The sequence below is a fragment of the Aquarana catesbeiana genome, linkage group LG04, assembly GCF_042186555.1.
Source record: "Aquarana catesbeiana isolate 2022-GZ linkage group LG04, ASM4218655v1, whole genome shotgun sequence".
Taxonomy (NCBI): Eukaryota; Metazoa; Chordata; class Amphibia; order Anura; family Ranidae; genus Aquarana; species Aquarana catesbeiana.
The window spans coordinates 556,868,412-556,891,567 of NC_133327.1; the positions used below are offsets into that span (position 1 = coordinate 556,868,412).

The following is a 23,156-nucleotide window of genomic DNA, read 5'->3' on the forward strand; positions in this document are numbered from 1 at the left end:
ACGGACAGGCGGTCCGTTTTCATCCAATCTCCCCATAGAGGACAGTGGGACTCTGACAGGTCCGTCTCTGCACAGTGATAGGTCCGTGCACAGTGAGCAGAGACGGACCTGTCATCCGCCTGCTCAGCGGAGATCAGCGGATCAATCCCCCGCTGAGCAAGCGGAGTCCGTCAAACAGACAAGCCCGAGTGAAAGGGCCTTTAGCTACCAGGTTTTTTGTCAAAGCTTCATTGAACAAGCTGAAGTTAGAAGCAGATTGGCTACTGTGCACAACTGCACCAGATTTTGCACTCTCTAGTTTTTGTAAATCAACCTCTGTATCCTTGACAAGACATATAAAGCATACAGTGGGGACGGAAAGTATTCAGATCCCCTTAAATTTTTCACTCTTTGTTATATTGCAGTCATTTGCTAAAATCATTTAAGTTCATTTTTTTTCCTCATTAATGTACACACAGCACCCCATATTGACAGAAAAACACAGAATTGCTGACATTTTTGCAGATTTATTAAAAAAGAAAAACTGAAATATCACATGGTCCTAAGTATTCAGACCCTTTGCTGTGACACTCATATATTTAACTCAGGTGCTGTCCATTTCTTCTAATCATCCTTGAGATGGTTCTACACCTTCATTTGAGTCCAGCTGTGTTTGATTATACTGATTGGACTTAGGAAAGCCACACACCTGTCTATATAAGACTTTACAGCTCACAGTGCATGTCAGAGCAAATGAGAATCATGAGGTCAAAGGAACTGCCTGAAGAGCTCAGAGACAGAATTGTGGCAAGGAACAGATCTGGCCAAGGTTACAAAAAAAATTCTGCTGCACTTAAGGTTCCTAAGAGCACAGTGGCCTCCACAATCCTTAAATGGAAGACGTTTGGGATTACCAGAACCCTTCCTAGAGCTGGCCGTCCGGCCAAACTGAGCTATCGGGGGAGAAGAGCCTTGGTGAGAGAGGTAAAGAAGAACCCAAAGATCACTGTGGCTGAGCTCCAGAGATGCAGTCGAGAGATGGGAGAAAGTTGTATTAAGTCAACCATCCCTGCATCACTGCAGCCCTCCACCAATAGAAATAAGATTCTCTGGTCTAATGAGACCAAGATAGAAATGTTTGGCCTTAATTCTAAGCGGTATGTGTGGAGAAAACCAGGCACTGCTCATCACCTGTCCAATACAGTCCCAACAGTGAAGCATGGTGGTGGCAGCATCATGCTGTGGGGGTGTTTTTCAGCTGCAGGGACAGGACGACTGGTCGCAATCAACGGAAAGATGAATGCAGCCAAGTACAGGGATATCCTGGACGAAAACCTTCTCCAGAGTGCTCAGGACTTCACAACAGCTCTGTGACTGTTCTTGAATGGCCCAGCCAGAGCCCTGACTTAAACCCAATTCAGCATCTCTGGAGAGACCTAAAAATGGCTGTCCACCAATGTTTACCATCCAACCTGACAGAACTGGAGAGGATCTTTAAGGAGGAATGGCAGAGGATCCCCAAATCCAGGTGTGAAAAACTTGTTGCATTTTTCCTAAAAAGACTCATGGCTGTATTAGATCAAAAGGGTGCTTCTACTAAATACCGAGCAAAGGGTCTGAATACTTAGGACCATGTGATATTTCAGTTTTTCTTTTTTAATAAATCTTCAAAAATGTCAACAATTCTGTTTTTTGCTGTCAATATGGGGTGCTGTGTGTACATTAATGAGGAAAAAAATGAACTTAAAATGATTTTAGCAAATGACTGCAATATAACAAAGAGTGAAACATTTAAGGGGGTCTGAATACTTTCTGTCCCCACTGTAAATGAGCCCCATAAGGTGCCAGATCAATTGTGCCGCTACTGCAACAAAAATCTCCCTGCAAGTGCTGCTAGGCCTTCAAAAAATGTAGCACCTTGGAGCGCACTTGCTTGTAAGCTGCCATAATTCATCACAAGTTTGTAAGCACTTTAAAGGGGTTGTAAAGGAATTTTTTTTTTTTTAAATAACAAACATGTTATACTTACCTCCACTGTGGAGCTCGTTTTGCACAGAGTGGCCCCGAACCTGGTATTCTTGGGTCCCTCGGTGGCTGTTTCAGCTCCTCCCCACAAGAACTAAACACCTTCATGCAAGCTCTCTCGCATGGTGGTTAGTTTTTGTGGGCGTGCTCCCGTGATACAGCCGGCGGCTATAGCCGCTCACTGCATCACTCGGCCCCGTCCCCTGGCGCGCCATGTCATTGGATGTGATTGACAGCAGCGCGAGCCAATGGCTGCGCTGCTTTCAATCCATCCACTCTAGCCAATCAACGGCCAGCAGGTTTAGGGGCTCAGGTAAGTAAAACGGGGGGGCTGAGGGGGCCGGTATTGGATGCATTAAGGTGAAAAAACGCAAACCTTTACAACCCCTTTCAGTAATACATAGCAACTAGATTTCTGTTATGTTAAAATTGTGAAAGTAAATTTTTTTTCCTTACTACATATTGCACGTCATTTCTGTGTTTTGCTCCAAAGTCAAAATAAGACAGTGATAATGACAGTGTTGCCATTGCTGACTTCTGGAAAGTCTCGTTTCCTGGCTGCCACGTTTTTCACATGGGTTGAGTACTTTCTGCCTCACTAACCTGTAGGAAGAATGCAGATCAGGTGTTCTGACTTAACCTGTTTCTGCTGGCCGTACGCATATATGCCTCTCAGCAGGTGGGCTTTAACGCCGTGTGTGCTCCCAGCAGTTACCGGCAGGAACCGGAAAGCTCCCAATGCCTATTTCCGATCAGAAGCTTTCCGATCATGTGACCGCTGTGAAAGCCAACCACGGCAGTTACATTACCAGAATGCCCACCTCCCGGCATTTAGAACACTTAAAGGGCCAGGAGGCGGTTCGGTAGGAGGATGCAATTACAGGGCCGATCCTAGGGTCACAGGCGCCTGGGTACAGATATATTTCTGGCACCCCCACATGGGTGTGGTCATCTTACAAACACCTCCCCTTTACAAACATTTATATGGCAACGACTCAAAACACAGTAAATGCTCCCCTAAAGAGTCTTTCTTACCCTGGGATCCTCCCATCTCTTAACAATAAACAAAATACAGGAAGAGAGTACCCTAATGGAACCTGGAGGGGGTCTCTCTAATGGACACAGAGAGGGCTTCTGTTAGAGAGTCTGTTGGAAAGAGCACCCAGACATACTACAGGAGATGGTCAGAGACTGCAGATATGTACTTGTATCAACATGAGATTGTCAGACACTGCAGACATGATACAAGAGATGGTCAGAGGCTGCGGACAGGATACAAGGAGATGGTCAGAGACTGCGGACAGGATACAAGAGATGGTCAGACTGCGGAATTGATACAAGAGATTAATACATCAAATGCAGCCTACCAGTGCTCACCAATTGCAGCCTCATCAGTACCTATCAAATGTAGCCTGCCAGTGCCCACCAATTGCAGCCTGCCAGTGCCCACCAATTGCAGCCTGCCAGTGCCCCTGGATCAAAGAGAGCGGCAACGATCTCCTACTGTCACACAGCTTGGATTTGAATCTCCCGGTGGCCTCTGTAACAAAGTCCCACCTCCTAGACCAGCTTGCGGCTCCTATGATACACGTCACACTGATTCAATTTCACTGTTTTGGATCAGTGTTCTGTCTATTACAGGAGTCGGTCTGGGAGGTGGGCCTTTGTTACAGAAATGGCCAGGGGGATTGACAACTCATAGGGCCCCCGGGCAATAGAAGATTATGTGCCCCCAGGTTTAAAGATGGCTGCTGTCATACCCTCCACACTCCTTTCCTGTACACACCGCCATCTGTCATACCCTCTACACACCGCCCCCTGTTATACCCTCCACACTCCTCCCCTGGAGGGTATGACAGAGGCTGCTTTGTACAGGAGAGGAGTGTGGAGGGTATGACAGTAGGCGGTATGTACAGGAGAGGCGTTTGGAGGGTATGTCAGTGGGCGGTATGTACATAAGAGGAGTGTGGAGGGTATGACAGTGGGCGGTATGTACAGGAGAGGAGCGTGGAGGGTATTACAGTGGGCAGTATGTACAGGGAAGAAAAAAAAAAAAAATCACGTCCACCAAAAGGCCCTCACATCCATTATTTTATATCATAATTAAAACTTAAATCATATTTATATGCAACAGCAACAGCACCCCCACTTCACATCAGGAATCCCCCCTTAACAGCAGTAGCTCCATACTTAGCATCAGGAGCCCCCTTTCACATTGTGAGCCCCCTAATTAACATCAAGAATCTCCTTTTACATCAGAAGTCCCCCCATTTACATTAGGAGTCCCCCTTTGCGTCAGTAGTCCCTACTTACATCAGAAGTCCCCTTTTAACATCAGAGTCCCTCTTTACATCAATAGCCTTCTACTGAACATCAGGTGTCTCCCTTTATGCCAGAATCCCTCTTTACATCAGAAGTCTCCCCTTCACTTTAGGAGTTCTCCCGCAGCTTTGGGTCTTCTACCCCCTATGCGCGTGCCTGTGTCCTCCTCCTTCGTGCGAGTGCACAAGTCTGGCCCTGGAACATACACAGGTTGGTGAGGTTAACAAGCAACCCCCTAGCCTCAACCTTCATCACCACCAGTGGCTGGTGGTGACCAGAGGCTCGACAGCCTACAAATTTTTGCACCCCAAGATTATCTTTTTCATGCAGAGCCAACTGAGGAGTATGAGCCGCTACTGATGCCCGCCTGCTGTTGACTGAGCCAGGGAGGGAATGGAGGCTGTGCACAGCCAGAAGGAAGTGGTGTGGCCTCTGTACAGGACATCAGAGCAGCCCGGGGGGGAAATTGGTGCCCTGCCCCCCCCCCCCCCCCGGGGTGACCACATTTTCAAACTGCCATTCAGGGACAATTTCGCCAAGGACGAAAAAACAGCGTGGGGGTCCCCCCAAAATCCATACCAGACCCTTATCCGAGCACACAGCCTGGCAAGTCAGGAAAGGGGGTGGGGACGAGTGAGCGCCCCCACCTAAACCGTACCAGGCCGCATGCCCTCAACATGGGGGTGGGTGCTTTGGGGCAGGGGGGCGCAAAGCACCTTGTCGCCATGTTGATGAGGACAAGGGCGTCTTCCCGACAACCCTGGCCGTTGGTTGTTGGGGTCTACGGGCAGGGAGCTTATCGGAATCTGGAAGCCCCATTTAACAAGGGGGCCCCCAGATCCTGCCCCCCCCCATGTAAATGAGTATGGGGTACATTGTACCCCTACCCATTCACCTAAAAAAGTGTCAAAAATAAAAACACATTACACAGGTTTTTAAAGTAATTTATTAAAGTGGTTGTAAACCCTTACAGACCACTTTAACCTACAGGTAAGCCTAGATTAAGGCTTACCTGTAGGTGGAAGAAATATCTCCTTAACCTACACGGTTAAGGAGATATTTTCCTAAAAACGGGCACCGATGTCTACGGCTCATGCTCGCCGTAGACAACGGCACAGGTGCACTGAGCGTGCCGTCACTGACGGCTCCCGCGCGCATGCACCGGAGTGACGTTATTGCTGCTCCGGCCAGTCACAGCGCTGGAGCAGCGATACCTGGAAGTCACTCCGGGTATCATGGCGGCGACGGAGGAGGTGAACGAGGGTCGCTTCGATCTCAGGTAAATAATTCATAATGAGCTAGTATGCTATGCATACTAGCTCATTATGCCTTTGTCCTGCAGGGTGTTTTTTTTCAGAGAGGGTTTACTTCCTCTTTAAGGCAGCTCCGTAGTTTCTTCCAATCTCTTCTCCCCTCTCAGGCTCCTCTGTGTCCTCCGCTGACATCTTCTGCCTCTGTCGGTTCTTCTCCCCTCTCCGGTTCTTCTCCGATCTCTCTCTCTGTTCGCTGTCTTCTGCTGTCTCCTCGCTCTTTTGCCCGATCTTCTTCCTCTGTTTTTCTTCCGATGTTGACTCAACGCTCTTTCCAGCTCTAATACCGGGTGCACAGTGTGCCACTACTTATATTGGCATGGGGCGGGGTCACAGTGTGACATCATCCAGAGGCCCCGTCCCTTATGACGTCACCACCCGGGGCATGATGGGCGGTGAGGTCATAAGGAGGTGTGCCTCCAGTGACCCCGCCCCATGCCAATATAAGTAGTGGCACACCGCGCACTCGATATTAGAGCAGGAGAGAGTGTCGAGTCAACATCGGAAGAAGAACAGAGGGAGAAGACCGGGCAAAAGAGCGAGAAGACAGCAGAGGAGACCTGGTAGAAGACAACAGACAGTGGGAGAAGAACCAGAGAGGGGAGAAGAACCGACAGAGGCAGAAGACGTCAGCGGAGGCCACAGAAGAGCCGGAGAGGGGAGAAGATATTGCAAGAGACTATTGAGCTGCCTTAATAAATTACTTTAAAAACCTGTGTAATGTGTTTTATTTTTGACACTTTTTTTTAGGTGAATGGATAGAGCTATAATGTACCCCATACTCATTTACATAGGGTGGGGGGCCGGGATCTGGGGGCCCCCCCTTGTTAAATGGGGCTTCCAGATTCCGACAAGCTCCCGCAGACCCTGACAACCAACGGCCAGGGTTGTCAGGAAGAGGCCCTTGTCATCAACATGGGGACAAGGTGCTTTGGGGGGGACGCATGGCCCCCCAGCCCCAAAGCACCCGACCCCCCTTGTTGAGGGCATGCGGCCTAGTACGGTTCAGGAGGGGGGCGCTCGCTCATCCCCACCCCCTTTCCTGACCTGCTGGGCTGCGTTCTTGGATAAGGGTCTAGTACGGATTTTGGGGGGTTCCCCTTAAAATCCATACCAGACCGAAGGGCCTGGTATGCTCTTGGAGGGGAAATCCATGCTGTTTTTTAAAAAAAAAATTGGCATGGAGTTTCCCCTAAAGATTCATACCAGACACAGTGCCTGGTATTGTTAGGGATCAAAGTCAGATCCCTGTTCATTGAAGTCGTACGCATGTCGGACTTCAAGTCGCAGGGCAAAGTCGGATCCAAAGTGGTACGACTGTCGTGTCGTACCAGTATGAACCCGGCCTAATACCACTTCAAGTGAACCAATGCTTTGTTCATGTAGGGGCAAAGAAATAGGTTCACTTTAATACCAACGCTTCCAGCGAGATATACTTACCTTTCCCTGCTGAGGGAAGCAAGGAAAGGAAACCTTGTGTGGGCTCAGAGTCACTACATAACAGGGGCAGACTGACCATTCGGGCACTCGGGCCCGACGTCAGGGGGGGGCCCCATGAGTGGCTCAGTTTGCAGCAGAAAAAAGCCACCCCTGCCCCACGCGAAAACCCTCGTCCTCCCGGATTAATACAGCTCCCGGGGTCGCGGCCAGCTTGCTAGAGCGCGGCGCTGGTGTTTTATCAGTTTGCACTGCCAGGGCAGGGCTTGGCTTAGGCTGAGGGAGGCTCTGTCAGCAGGGAGGGGCGGGGCAGAGAGCTCCACTGACGCTCTGACCCTGCCCCATGTAGACTCTGGCTGTATGTGATTAGCTCCCCGCCCCTACAGTCGAAAGCCCCGCCTCCTACCATCAAAAGCTCCGCCCCCAGGCCTCAGAGTGGAAGGTGAGCTTGGCTGGCCAGGTAGGTCTTTCTGCCTATATACACGGCCTGTAGACTCACTGTTATGCTAAACCATCCCTGGGAATGTTGTTTACCCCCTGTATAGCTGTGCATTGCTGAAAGTTTACATTTTAAAATTGGCTACCTGATCATCTCCTAATAGTCGCATCCGCAGTATCTTGTTATCTTCGGTAGACGCATCCGCAGTCTGGTCATCTCCTATAGTCGCATCCGCAGTCTCTGGTCATCTTCATCATCATATGCGATTATGCGTGTGTGCCAAGCCGAAGCAGCCAATCAAAAAAAGTGCTCAATATGGATTAAATAAAGTGATTTGTGAACAAGCTCATTAAACATTCTACATTCAGTGAAAGTTCATGCAGTGCAAAGTTTGCAGTACATGAACTTTCACTGAATGTAGACTGTTTAATGAGCAGGGGCGGACTGCCCCATCAGGCACTTGGGCACTTTATGTAGTGCCAATCCATAATTTGTTAATTGAAAGATTAAAGAGCTTGACTTGTAGTTTTGTTAGATTTTTTTTTTTTTTTTGACAGGGGCGCAGTTTCAGTGCTTGCCATAGGCGCCATTTTCACTAGATACGCCTCTGTCAGTCTGCCCCTGGATGTGCCCACAGCTTATCATGCAGAATTGGGGAATTTTATGCACCGCGGAGGTAGTGAGCGATTTCACCCCTGCCTGCAGTTGGTGAGGCTATAAGGCTGGATTCACACCTATGCATTTTTTGTGCCTTTTGCATATTGCAGATTTGCACTACAGATTGTGTTCTATAGGAAACAATGTTAAATGGACTCTAGTGCAAATCTGCAAAATGCAAAAAGCACTAAAACTGCATAGGTGTGAATCCAGCCTAAGAGGACACGGTGCTGGCCGGAATTACAGAGCGATCATGGACCATGGGTATTATAGCAGTGACAGGAACTCCGGCCACCTCTCCTCCTGGGGAATTCAGTAGAGGGATGAATGGGAGAAGAATGTCCCTTACATTGGTAATCATTGAGAAGAATGTCCCTTACATTGGTGATCAGTGAGAAGAATGTTCCACACATTGGTGGTCAGCGGAAAGAATGTCTCTTACATTGGTGATCAGTGGGAAGAATGTTCCTTACATTGGTGGTCAGTGGGAAGAATGTCCCACACATTGGTGGTCAGTGGGAAGAATGCCCCTTACATTGGTGGTCAGCGGAAAGAATGTCCCTTACATTGGTGATCAGTGGGAAGAATGTTCCTTACATTGGTGATCAGTGGGAAGAATGTTCCTTACATTGGTGATCAGTGGGAAGAATGTTCCTTACATTGGTGGTCAGTGAGAAGAATGTCCCTTACATTGGTGATCAGTGGGAAGAATGTTCCTTACATTGGTGGTCAGTGGGAAGAATGTCCCTTACATTGGTGATCAGTGGGAAGAATGCCCCTTACATTGGTGGTCAGCGGAAAGAATGTCCCCTTACATTGGCGGTCAGCGGAAAGAATGCCCCTTACATTGGTGATTAGTGAAAATTATATAAAGTAAATAAAAATTATTTTAAAAAAATGTAAAGCACACCCATGACCCACGCAAATGCTCTATATGAGTCTATAGATGCAAATGCTGGACTTGGGAGCGCACCCACAAGGTAACCCCCATCCCCTGGGAGAGTGCTTCTCCTAGGGGGTTATCTGATGCGGGGAGGAGCCGCGAGAGTCACTGGGGGACCCCAGAAGAGGAGGATCGGGGCCACACTGTTTAAAAAAAAAAAAAGCAAGCCTTTACAATCACTTTAATTTTGGAAATGTACCGTTGTTGCACTTTCTTTAATGTACGTTTATTTTTCTTTATATTCTATAATAAACATTTATTTTGAACATAGTGCAGAGAAATTCTGTGACGAACGCATGTAGTGTGGGCAATATGTAGGTGGGGATTTGTGTGGGTGTGGCTTGATTGTGGGTGGGAACACATGGGTGGGGACAGGGGGCCCCAGGATCTCCTTTTGCTCGAGGGCCCCATGAGTTGTCAGTTTGCCCCTGCTACAGAATGTGCTTAATTAGGATTGTGGACTGTCTCTGCCCCTATATGACAATGATGGACCAAGCACTAAGACATGGGATGAAGGGAGTTAGGCCCCATACACACTATTAGATTTTCTGCAGATTTTTGTCTTCAGATTTACCAAAATCATGTAGTGCAAGGGATGCCTGATTGCATACAAATTGAAACTCTTAAGGTTTGACCTCATATTATATGGTTTTGGTAAATCTGAAGACAAAAATCTGCAGAAAATCTAATAGTGTGTATGGGGTCTAAGTCACATGCTTTTCATACCTGTTAATACCAGGTTTTTTCTTCACTCCTGGTGTCCAATTGAAGCAACAGGGGAGCAAAGGAAAAGCAAATATGAGCTGCTTGGGAGGGGGTACAGGAATACCCCACTTTTAAGTACACAATGTGGTTTATTTACGAAAGCTAGAAAGTGCAAAATCAGGATCACTTCTGCATAGAAACCAATGAGCTTCTAACCCCAGCTTGTTCAATTAAGCTTTGGTAATACAACCTGGAAGCTCATTGGTTTCTATGCAGAGGTGAGCCTGATTTTTCACTTTCTAGCTTTAGTAAATAAACCCCATTGTGTACTTAAAAGTGGGGCATGCCTGTATTAAATTGAACCTGTTTTGCCCTGCATGAACAAAGCACAAGTTTGCTTTAAATAAACTTCAATCTAAGGGAATCAAAACCAGGAAGACCAAGCCAGGAAAGTAGCAATTGTACCAGGAGATCAGCTATGGCAGCCTCATAATTCTATCATTGCAGGTTTCTCTTGGGTTAGATCATGTTAGCTAGCCTCTGACCCACTCTGACAGCATGCAGAGATTTCTACGCCACATAGCGATAATCATTGTGGCATGAAGCAATTGGAATGTTTTTCCCTGTAATTCAACTGCTATTTTAGGTGAAGCCTGACATCCTGAATACTATGTCAGCACATTTTTTTTCTGCACAGTGCTCAAACTTCAGGAGAAAATCACAAAGCTAATATAACACCAAATTCTTTCTAAAGTACTCAGTAGAGGTTAGAATGGCAGTTTATATACCCTCTCCCTGCCAATATACTCAAAATGGGTCTTTTTCAAAAGTACTATTGTATCCTACCAGGATTTATAACAATGTTAACTTTTATAATAGAAATGCTCACAAGTGCGCTACTGTAAAAACATCATTTTTTTTTCTTTTTAAAGGATTGCTGTATTTTGACAACTCTGGGTATAATGAAATACTGAATAGTGGTATGCAGAAATTCATTTCAACTCATTACACCTTTCAGCAGTTTGAAGAGTGTGTTTACGAATAGGAAAGTCTGATAGTTGCACAGCATTGCTTTTACATCTTACTAGGTAAGCTACTTTAAATATTTACTCATTTAGAGTTAGCACTATGTAAGCCAACAATATTCTAAACAGACATTGTATTTATACTACAGCTAGTATTAGTATTTTTTCCATTGTATTTATAGTGTATACTTGTTCTGGTACAGTATGCATTGTCAGCGGTGAAGCTTTTTATGTAGCGTTGTGTGCCTTTCCAAATCATGTCCAATCAATTGAATTTGCCACAAGTGGACTCCAATCAAGGTGTAGAAACATCTCAGCAATCATCAAGAGTAATGGGAGGCACCGGAGCTAAACTTCAAGGGTTGTTGCAAAGGGTCTGATTACTTATGCCAATGTGATATTTCAGTTTTTTTTATTTTTAATTAATTCACATGCATTTTTAAAATTCTGTTTTCACTTTGTTATTATGGGGTACTGAGTGTAAATTAATGAGAAAAAAAAATGAATTCAAACAAATGTAGTATCAGGCTGCAACAAATTTGAAAAAGTGAAGGGGGTCGGAATACTTTATGAATGCACTCTATCTAAAGCCAAAATGTTTTGTTTTTCCCCATTTTGGATAAGGAGAGGTTAAAACCAAGTTCAATTAGGAAATTCCTATTGACTTCTGGTTCTATAGACAATGGGAAATGAAAGTAATTGAGCTCTCCAAAAGTAATGGAAATTCAATTACAATTAGGCACTTGTAAACAGACCAAGTGTCCTCAATGAAAGATTCTCCTCTATTCCTGTTTCTGTGACAACTCAAAAATGTGGATTTTTCCCTTAAGGCCCGTACACATGATACGAAAATCGGAAGTAAAATTTTGTTCTAAGAACGATCTGCCGATTTTCGGATTGTTAGTATGGTGCTTTCGACAGTCGATTCCGATTTTTCACCTGATAAAAGTTGGATGTGCAGACTATAAAACTTTTAGTGTACGTGAACGCAACATCCGATTTTCGTTTAACAGGTTCTAGACCAGCCGCCGCAGTTATACTGCGGCAGGATGGCTCCCCTGGGCGAGCCGTCGTAGCTGTACGTTGACTCTTTAAGACACCAGAGGCGCGCACGCCTGCAGTGTGTCCCCAGAGCCGATGCAAGTGCCCTGACCACCGGGCACCCGCAATCGCTCATGACAGAGCGAGAACCGGGGATCTGTGTGTGTAAACACACAAATCCCGGGTTCTATCAGGGGAGCGGCAACCAATTGTTGTTCCTACTAAAGTAGGAACACCAATCGGTCTCCTCTCCTTGTCAGTCCCATCCCCCCCACAGTTAGAACATACCTAGGGAACACAGTTAACCCCTTGATCGCCCCCTAGTGTTAACCCCCTCACTGCCAGTGACATTTATAAAGTAATCAGTGCATTTTTTAGCACTAATTACTGTATAAATGTTACTGGTCCCAAAAATGTGTTAAAAGTGTCCGATTTGTCTGCCGCAAAATCGCAGTCCTGATAAAAAAAAAAAAAAAACGCTGATGGCCGCCATTACTAGTAAAAAATAATAATAAAAATGTCAAATCTAGCTCCTACTTTGTAGATGCTATAACTTTTGCGCAAACTAATCAATATATGCTTATTGTGATTTTTTTTTTTTTTTTTTACCATAAATATGTAGAAGAATATATATCGGCCTAAAATGAGGAAAAATTATTTATTTTTTTTTAAATTTGGAATATTTATTATAGCAAAAAGTAAGATAGTGTTTTTTTCAAAATTGGCACTCTTCTTTTGTTTATAGCGCAAAAAATAAAAACTTCAGGAGGTGATAAAATACCACCAAAATAAAGCTCTATTTGTATGAAAAAAAGGACGTAAATTTTGTTTGGGTACAACGTCGCACGCTCACGCAATTGTTAGTTAAAGCGACGAAGTGCCGTATCACAAAAAATGGCCTGGTCAGGAAGGGGGTAAATTCTTCTGGGGCTGATGTGGTTAATTAGTATGGTTTTTGTCCGAAAAAAAATGTAAGAGCAAGACTACGCATACTCAGAAACAAAATAATACATACAATACTATTCAACACATTCCGTCACTTCTAAAGTTGAATTCTGTCGTACGAGATTTTTCGTATGGTGAGTAACCTCTTCACTTTCGACATGAGACTAGCATGCAACAAAAAACAGATGAATGTTCTTCCGAAAATCTGATCGTGTGCACAAGGCTTTACTTTCAGTGCATAAGACAGTGGTAACCAGGGCAAGTAGAAAGAGTGAATTTCCTTGGAGAGCACGTGAAAAAAAAAAAAAAAAGGACCACACACAGGGGTTTCAATCACTCCAAACAAAAACAAATTGGCCTTGCATACATTTTGGCATAAGCCACCAATATGATGAAAATGAAATAGAATTTTCAAAATATTAAGCAACTGGGAAAAAATGAAGTGAGAATTACCACCAAGCTGAAAATATAATCCTTGTCCAGTAGAACATGGAGAACCAGTAGAGGAAGTCAGGACATCTTCACAAGTTGCAGATCATTTGAAGGAAAACTCCCTCCTCCCATCTGACAGTGATTCAGAGTTTATACTGTCCATCAAGATACCTCTGTGCAAATTCCCTATGTTGCCCTTCTCCTGAAGCGCTATGTACTACCGGCTTGCTAACCAGATTGCAATGCATGTGGCAGCACCATCTGTAGTGAGCTATTACTTTGCAGACAGTGTGAAAGGGAGCTCTTGGGAAGGTGAGAGGCAGGATTTCATGTGATGATATATGGCAATGGAGAGGAATGCATAAGCAATACCATGGTAAGATGAGTATAAATACAGTTATGTAAACACCATGAAAAAGGCTATCAATATATATTACTGCAATGTCAGTCAATATCCAGCACATCAAAACACAATCAGCTTGATCTACTGCCACCACAGAAGCAGGTTTCAACTTGCCTGGTCATTAGTTTGGAAAGATAATCTTTGTATTGTTCAGGATTGTTAAACATCCACATACTTGCCACAAGATTAACTTTAGCAGGTCTTCATTAGCTCTCATTTTTAGACTTTATTAAAGTTAGTTTTTATGCACCTGAAATCAAAAGTCATGTGTGCAGGATTATAATTACTGTAAATATGAAAATGTATTATTGTATGACTTTACACATAAGCATAACCTAGGAAGAACAGAAGAATTTCATACTGAGAAAAAAAAAGAAAAGATACCAAACACAGGAACACCATGTCAGCTACAGGCAAGAGCAGAGAAATTCCACAGAGAAAACTCCAGCCACAAAAATCTATAAAAAAAAATTCATATGGGGAAATAAGTTCTCATGTCTAGTGTGTTAAATGTTCAGCTTGGTCCTCTAGTTTCATTCATTAAATTTGTATCCGTCCTCTGTTATCAGAGGTGCCCGTGTGAAAGGGGCCTAATGCCGTGTACACACGACCGGACTTTGCGGCAGAAAAGGTCCGACTGAATCATTCCGTCGGACATTCCGATCGTTTGTGGGCTTCATTGGACTTTTTCTTTCTAAAATTCTGAAAGACCTAGAAATAGACCATGTTTCAAATCTTACCGACGGACTATCGGGAAAACCGTTCGTCTGTATGCTAGTCCAACGGACCAAAAACGACACAAGGGCAACTATTGGCTACTGGTTATTGAACGTCCTTTTCCTAGTCCCGTCGTACGTCATCGCGTTCTAAACGAATGGACTTTGGTGTGATTGTGTGTAGGCAAGTCCATTTCGGACGGAAAGACCATCAGAGTCTACTCCGACGGAAAGTCCGGTCGTGTGTACGCGGCATAAGACACTTCAGGAGAGGTAACTTTTTACCCCCTTTGTATAGATGTCTGCAGCTGAAGTTTCCTTAAGACCCCTTTCACACTGGAGGCATTTTAGTGCTAAAAATAGCGCCTGTAAAGCGCCTGAAAAATGCCTCTCAATGCTTCCCAGTGTGAAAGCCCGAGTGCTTTCACACTGGGGCACTGCGCTGGCAGGACGTTAAAAAAAAGTCCTGCAAGCAGCAGCTTTGGGGTACTTTAGAGTGTGTATACACCACTGCTAAAGCACCCCTGCCCATTGAAATCAATGTGTATACACCGCTCCAAAAGCGCCCCTGCCCATTGAAATCAATGGGCAGCGCCGCTGCAGCGGTGCTTTGAGGGCGGTTTTAACCCTTTTTCGGCTGCTAGCAGCCGAATAGCGCTGCTAAACGACAGTAAAAATAGCGGCACTTTACCGCCGATGCCACCAACGCCCTAGTGTGAAAGCAGCCTTAAAACTTGAGATTCCACAAATCGGATAAACCTAGGGTATCCAGGCAACGGAAAGCACCATTACACATGGGGGTTGATTTACTAAAACTGGAGATTGCAAAATCTGGTGCAGCTGTGCATGGTAGCCAATCAGCTTATACCTTCAGCTTGTTCAATTAAGTTTTGACAATTATCTCTCGTTCAAACCGGCTGATTTGACATGCAGTTTGGCATGCCAAATCGCTGCCTATTGCCAGCAATGTCTGAATCGGTGCGGCGCCGCAAAGTAGATTCTGCACTACTTTTGGCAACTTTAGGGCGATTTCAATAGACATCTGTGCATGAACCCGCAAAGGGGTCTCTCAAATAGCCCCTGAAGTCGGACTGAAATGCCGATTTGAAATCGTGCGAGTTAAGCTGAATCCAAACCCACACACACCCAAACCCACATTCAGTGTGAACATAGGACAGTGTAAACCTGGAAGCCGATTGGCTACAATGCACAAATCATACTGGCAGAAAGCCTACATGTGATTGTTTTTCTGCTGGTATGTCTGTCTACATATCAGTTTGATTAATTGTATATTCCGGGGGTCAGCTACCCATTGATAGCGATCTACCAGCCGATCATGGCCAGGAGACTGGTAGATTGCACCCTCGGCTTGCTCTGCAGAAACTCAAATGCAGTGGAGCCCTTATATGAAGCAGTGGGACTATTCTTTCACTTGCAGCGGGGCTGGCCGCAGCTGCATGAGCCAATATCACTCTGCCGGCAACAACAGAAGTTGTATCAACTGCTTTCCGCCTCTTTTCCTGCCTTAGCACCAGAGCAACACCAGCAGCAGCTTCTGCCAGAGACATTGAGCTGAAATTTGTGCTGTTTGAAAGTGGACTCCTTTCCTGTATTATCTTGTTCAGGTCAGTGTGAAGCCCAAAAATACTGAACTGGTGTCATCAAAAACAGAACAAGTAACTATTATAGGGACTCAGGAAAGTAAGGGCTCATTTACACTTGCAGTTTGGGGGCGGTAAAGCATCAGTTAAGCCATGCTTTTACCACCGCCCAACCACACCCTCTTTAGCTGTGGTAGCCAGGGGTGTACACATGCTGCAGCCGCAGCAGGTGTATGCCCACCAAGCATGACCCATTTAAGTGAATGGGGCCGATCTGCAATCTGCAAATATGTGCAGTACAGGGACCAAGAGGTTAAAGCAGTTGGTGAGGAGGCATTGCATCGTCTCGCCACCTGCTTTAAAGAGATGTTCTGGCCCCCCACCCAAAAAATTAAAACTCATCAGCTACAAATAATCCTCCCCTCCCTTTTGGGTGGAGCTCAGCTTTAACCCCCTGGACTCCACACTAGCCCGCTGCAACTGTGTGCACTGCACACAGTTGTGGGGCACTTGCAGATGGACCCCCTTCACTTAAGCTGGCTACATACTATATCGTTTTTATACAATTTTCTTGTACAGCTTTCCTTTAGATTTACCAAAACCATATAATATGTGGTCAAACCTAAACACTTAAAGAATTGTATGCAATCAGATAGACCCTTGCACTACATTTAAAGGCAAATCTAAAGAAAACTGAACAACAAAAATTTATTAAGGTGGTTCCAGCTGCCACAGCATATGTACACTGTCGGCTGTTGCCTTTGCAGCCAAAGGGGGTAGAGACTGGGGGAGGTAAAACTGTGGCTCAACTGCAGTGTTTTAACACCCCCCCAAACTCGTGTGATTGAGCCCTAAGCGTGTTGCCGCCGAATGCAACTAAGGGCTTATTCACAAGTTATGACTAAGGCCTTATAGGCTGAAACGCGTCAACTGACTTAATCTGCATTTGTTCACTGTGGCTATTCAATAAAATTAAGAAATTTTAAGAGCAACAACCGGAGCGCGGATCATTTTTTGTACCTTATTCACAATTGCAGCAGGCGCTGCTCCTGCAATATATATATAATTGCTGTGCAATGCACACAACTTCAGCTAGGTAGTACGGCAATTCTAGGTTTAAATCAGGCGGTGAGGAGGCCACATTGAGCGACACTGTGCCTGATGATCTTAACTTCTCTCATGTTGTTCAGGTAGATCTCCACCTCTAAGATTGCCTACCCCTGTTATACTGTATACTTTCATGCACATACTGTATATTCAAAGCCGACTGTGGCGACAAGAGGCTTGTTTAAATGTCTTTGTGCAAGTCACACCTTCAGCTTCATAGGAATGTGTGGCCATTGTCACATATAAAGCAGTTAGTGCTGGCTCTGTAAACTGAAAATACATGTTGATGACCATAGAAGATTAAGCAAAGTGTATGCTCAGAACATTTGATTAGCAACAGGAATATTAAACACCCATTATGCAACTGTAACCACGACACTTGATCAGTTTCTTATGCACTAGATGTACAGTATAAAGAACTGGATCTACTTATCTGAGAACCTTTCACAATTCAGGACACTTTAGCAAAGATAGGTAACCTAGAGCAGTGTTTCTCAACCTCTTTCAGTCAAGGCACCCTTTAAAATTATAGACAATCACAATGCACTCTTTAAAATTATGGACAGTCTCAAGGCCCCCCATTATAAAATGTAAAAAACTATTCTAATAGCTTTACACAATGCAGCAACAGCCACACATGTAGGACACCCAACGTTAGGGGCGATTTTTTTCTTCCAAAGCAAATACACTTTGGAATACTAGTCAGTACCAGTGTGCTAATGTTTCTCTTCTCCCTCAATCAGCTAATGTGACCCCAGTGCTGTGGGCGAGAGGTAGAGGAGGGACAAACAAGAATGTAGAGGCGACAGACATCTTCCTTATCGACTGATGACATCATTGGTTGTTAGGATGCCAGTGTCTAGAAAGTCGTAATGGTGAATAATGAAAACCTGTGGCTTTGTGTAACTAAAAGGCAGACTTCATCCACCCGCTGGCTTGTATACAATTGATACATTTTTAGGCATTTTGCCAAGGCACCCCTGAAGAAGCTTCAAGTAGGGATGGTCCCGATGTTCGTTTGTTTGCAGAACAATGTGCCACTTTACAGGCAGACTAAGGGGGACCCACCAGGCATGATATTTAAAGGAATATTTCATTTTTATTTGTTTCAATTTAAGCATTATTAAAATCACTGCTCCTGAAAAAAAAACGGTCGGTCGTTTTAAAAACTTTTTTTTGCATTGATACATGTCCCTGGAGCAGTACCTGGGTCTTTAAAATGAGCACTTTTGATTTTTCATGTTCGTGTCCCATAGACTTTAATAGGGTTCGCATAAACTTTTTGCCTGTTCGCATGTTCTGGTGCGAACCGAACCGGGGGGTGTTTGGCTCATCCCTATTTAAAAGGCTGTAAGTTGCCAATTAATAAAATTTTTTTTTACACCTAATGTACCATTTTTATTGCATGAGATATGCATGCGCTTCTCTCTTTTTTTTGGTTTGTTCTAGTATAGCTTAATTCTCTGAAGCTGCTGGATTCAATGCATCCCGGTCTTGTGGATCTGTGTCCCTTACTGCATTTACCTACTGCAGATCTATAATGATTTCCCACTGAGGCATAAAAAGTACTATGTGCTCTTGCATTTTTTTTTCAATCATTTTAACCTGTAACATTACCAATTACAGCCTTCGGCTCTAGAGTTTGTTCTTATCTCCACCACTTTTAATTGAAGTTTGCTATTAATATAATGGGGGATTAACCACTTAAGGACCAAACCTCTTTTTGAGATTTGTTGTTTACAAGTTAAAAACAGTTTTTTTTTGCTAGAAAATTACTTAAACTTATTACATTAAAAAATGTATAACGTTTGGGGGTTCTAACACCCTAGAGAATAAAATGGCAGTCGTTGCAATACTTTCTGTCACACTGTATTTGCGCAGCGGTCTTAAAAGCACACTTTTTTTGTTAAAAATACACTTTTTTAAATTAAAAAATAAGACACCAGTTAAGTTAGCCCAATTTTTTTTATATTGTGAAAGATAATGTTACGCCGAGTAAATTGATACCCAACATGTCACGCTTCAAAATTGTGCCTGCTCGTGGAATGGTGACAAACTTTTTCCCCTTAAAAATCTCCATAGGCGACGTTTAAAAAAATTCTACAGGTTGCATGTTTTGAGTTAGGGCCCTTTCACACTGGGGTGGGGGCAGCGTCAATAGTAAAACGGCGCTATTGTAAGCGGCGCTTTACCGTCGGTATTCGGCCGCTAGCGGGGCGGTTTTACCCCCCACTAGTGGCCGAGAAAGGGTTAAAAACCATCGCAAAGCACCTCTGCAGAGGCGCTTTGCCGGCGGTATAGCCGCGCTGTCCCATTGATTTCAATGGGCAGGAGCGGTGAAGGAGCGGTGTTACACACCGCTCCGAAGATGCTGCTAGCAGGACTTTTCCCATCCTGCTAGCGCACCGCTCCAGTGTGAAAGCCCTCGGGGCTTTCACACTGGAGAGACAGCAGCAGCTGCTTCGGGTCAGTTTGCAGGCGCTATTATTAGCGCAATAGCGCCTGCAATCCGCCCCAGTGTGAAAGGGCCCTTACAGAGAAGGTCTAGGGCTAGAATTATTGCTCTCGCTCTACCGATCGCAACGATACTTCACATGTGTGGTTTGAACACCGTTGTCATATGCGGGCGCTACTCACGTATGTGTTCGCTTCTGCACGCGAGCTTGGTGGGACGGGGCTTGAGAGACTCTGCAAAGAAGAATGGGAGAAACTTCCCAAAAAATAGGTGTTCCAAGCTTGTAGCATCTTACTCAAAAAGACTTGAGGTTGTACTTGGTGCCAAAGGTGCTTCAACAAAAGTATTGAGCAAAGGCTGTGAATACTTATGTAGATGTGATTTTTTTTGTTTATTTTTAATACATTTGCAAAGATTTTTAACAAACTTCTTTCACGTTGTCATTATGAGGTATTGTTTGTAAAATTTTGAGGAAAATAATAAAATTTAATCCATTTTGGAAAAAGGCTGTAACATAACAAAATGTGGTAAAAAAGGGAAGCGCTGTGAATATTTTCCAGATGCACTAATGTGACTGGCCTCAGGTGATGCACAGAAATAAAGCAAATTCTCCTGCAAAAGTTGTACCCATTTATTTGTGGCTCTCTACAGCCTTCTACCACACACAATTTACATAGCATTTCTGCAGAAAGCAGAGGACGGGGATCTGACCACACAAAAAGCACAGCATAGATCAGGGAGCTGAGTGTAATCTGAGACCTGAGTGAAGAGAATGGACACACACCCCCATGAGACCTGAGCGAAGAGAATGGACACACACCCCCATACACAGTCTCATAGCTATAACTTTTGCGCAAACCAATCAATATACGCTTATTGCGATTTTTTTTTAACAAAAAAAATGTAGAAGAATATATATTGGCCTAAACTGATGAAGAAATTCGTTTTTTTTTTTAAACTTTTTGGGGATATTTATTATAGCAAAAAAGTAAAAAATTATGTGGTTTTTTTTTTTTCAAAATTGTCGCTTTTTTTTGTGTATAGCGTAAAAAATAAAAACCGCAGAGGTGATCAAATAGCACCAAAAGAAATTTCTATTTGTGGGAAAAAAAGGACGCAAATTTCGTTTGGGTACAGCACTGCATGACCGCGTAATTACCAGTTGAAGCGACGCAGTGCTAAATTGTAAAGTGCTCTGGTCAGGAAGGGGGTAAAACCTTCTGGGGCTGAAGTGGTTAAAGGGGAAAGTATATGAATTATATTGTATAAAAAAGTATTTTCAGCAAGCATGTGTTTTGAGTAAAAAAACAAAAAACAGACAAAAAAAAACAAAAAACTTTGCACTCAAATTATGTACAAGAAAGCAGCACTCAATCATCCGTGGTCAGGGGACTGGAACTGTCTTATATACAATTGATATGAGAGTGTGTTCTAGGTATCAGATTACTTTCATACACTTTTTTTTTTTACCTTAAAAAAGGAACAGCACACTTTTTTTTGGCATTATTTTACAATGATTAGCTTTTATTCATTCATGTATATCCTTTATTCCAAAAGGAACAAAACTGCTGCTGTATCTGTTTGTTTAGCTGCAGTGTGAACCAAAGTTTAACTTCAATTTGTTAAATGTATCCAAATCTCCTAGTACATCTAATGCCGCGTACACACGAGCAGACTGTCCGGCAGAAAAGGTCCGACGGAATGATTCTGTCTGACATTCCAATTCTGTGCGGGCTTAATCGGACCATCATCAGACCTTTTCTGTCGAAAATTCCGACGGACCTAGAAATAGAACATGTTTCAAATCTTTCCGACGGACTCGAGTCCGATCAAAAAATCCGTTCGTCTGTATGCTAGTCCGACGGACAAAAAAAAGGATGCAAGGGCAGCTATTGGCTATAAACTTCCTTATTCTAGTCCGGTCGTACGTCATCACGTTCGAAACGATCGGACTTTGGTGTGATTGTGTGTAGGCAAGTCCATTTCGTTGGAACTCCGTCGAAAAGTCCTTCGGAGTTCAGGCGGACGAGAAATCCACTCGTGTGTACACTCCCCCAGACTGACAATGCTGCTGTCCAAAAGGTGTCCCTGTGCTCCTTCAATCAGAGTGGGGGCACTTTAGTAGAGGAGATGTGTTACTGGCCAGATCACCAGTTGAAAACAGAAAGGGAAAAAAGCCTAAAAAAAACAAAAAAAACCCTCATGCATCCACTATGATCTAAGGATTGGTAAGCTGTTACAGTATACCGTATTTATCGGCGTATAACACGCACTTTTTTCCCCTTAAAATCAGGGGAAAGTCACAGGTGCGTGTTATACGCCGATCCCCTGCGATCCCGAGCTGTCAAAGTGTCAAAATCGCCGACCGCAATTTGAAAATGGCGCCGCCGGCGCCGAAATACACAGAGCCGGTCCTCGGCTCTTTCCGGCGGCTCTCGTTTACTTTCGGCTCCACTCATAGTCCCGAGCGGAGCTATCCGAACCTACTCGGATAGCTCCGCTCGGGACTACGAGTGGAACCGAAAGTGAACGAGAGCCGCCGGAAAGAGCCGAGGACCGGCTCTGTGTATTTCGGCGCCGGCGGCGCCATTTTCAAATCGCGGTCGGCGATTTTGAAGCCCACAAAGCAGGGACAGGGGATCGAAGCCTGCACTGGGGAAGGCTGCACTGGGGCAAGGCTGCACTGGGGAAGGCTGCACTGGGGAAGGCTGCACTGGGGAAGGCTGCACTGGGGAAGGCTGCACTGGGGAAGGCTGCACTGGGGAAGGCTGCACTGGGGAAGGCTGCACTGACAAGGCTGCACTGACAAGGCTGCACTGACAAGGCTGCACTGACATGGCTGCACTGACATGGCTGCACTGACAAGGCTGCACTGGGGAAGGCTGCACTGACATGGCTGCACTGGGGCAAGGCTGCACTGAGAAGGCTGCAATGATCGGCATTTAAATGTAAGTTTTTTTCCCTTCAACTTCCCTCCTAAAAGTTTTTTTTTCCTTAAAATTCCCTCCTAAATTGGGGTGCGTGTTATACGCCGGTGCGTGTTATACGCCGATAAATACGGTATATTACATTTTTGGTTTTGAGTTTAATACCACTTTAGTCTTTCACACTGCTCTTTTGAAAAAGCGTGTTAAAATGCCTGTGTGTTTTTGTTGCGTTTTTGATACATTTCCAGAGCATTTTCTGAATTACCCACCATGCACCTGTGAAACTTGGATATGTGACTCAATAAACACACCAAAAACACAACGCATGTATGTTTTTGCCATGTTTTCTATTAATTTCAGTGGGGACCTGTGTTTTTGGTGCGATTTTAAAAACTGCCTAAAGATTCAGCATGCAGGACTTTTCAAAACACACCACACCCACACACATCAAAGAGTCCTTTGAGTGAGCTATTGTATACCGACGGGCTCAGGGCTTTTTCCTCAGAGAATAGGTACAGGAACTCCCTCTTTCAAGTCCCCCCTACTCACCTCAGAACACCGTCCCTTGATTCCTCCTCCTATCCACCTCCCAGTACCACCCCTTTTAGAGCGTACAGAACCAAGTATCGGTGCAAAGTAATTTGTATGGAATTTGTTAATGATAAGCTGTAAAATATATCCCCTGCA

General features: G+C 44.5%; 1 protein-coding gene across 4 annotated transcripts in view; it reads right to left on the minus strand.

Annotated features, from left to right (window-relative positions):
• The window catches only part of NINL (ninein like), a 267,972-nt gene that overhangs the window by 204,463 nt on the left and 40,353 nt on the right, over window positions 1–23,156 (minus strand). The gene's annotated exons all lie outside the window — the stretch shown is intronic.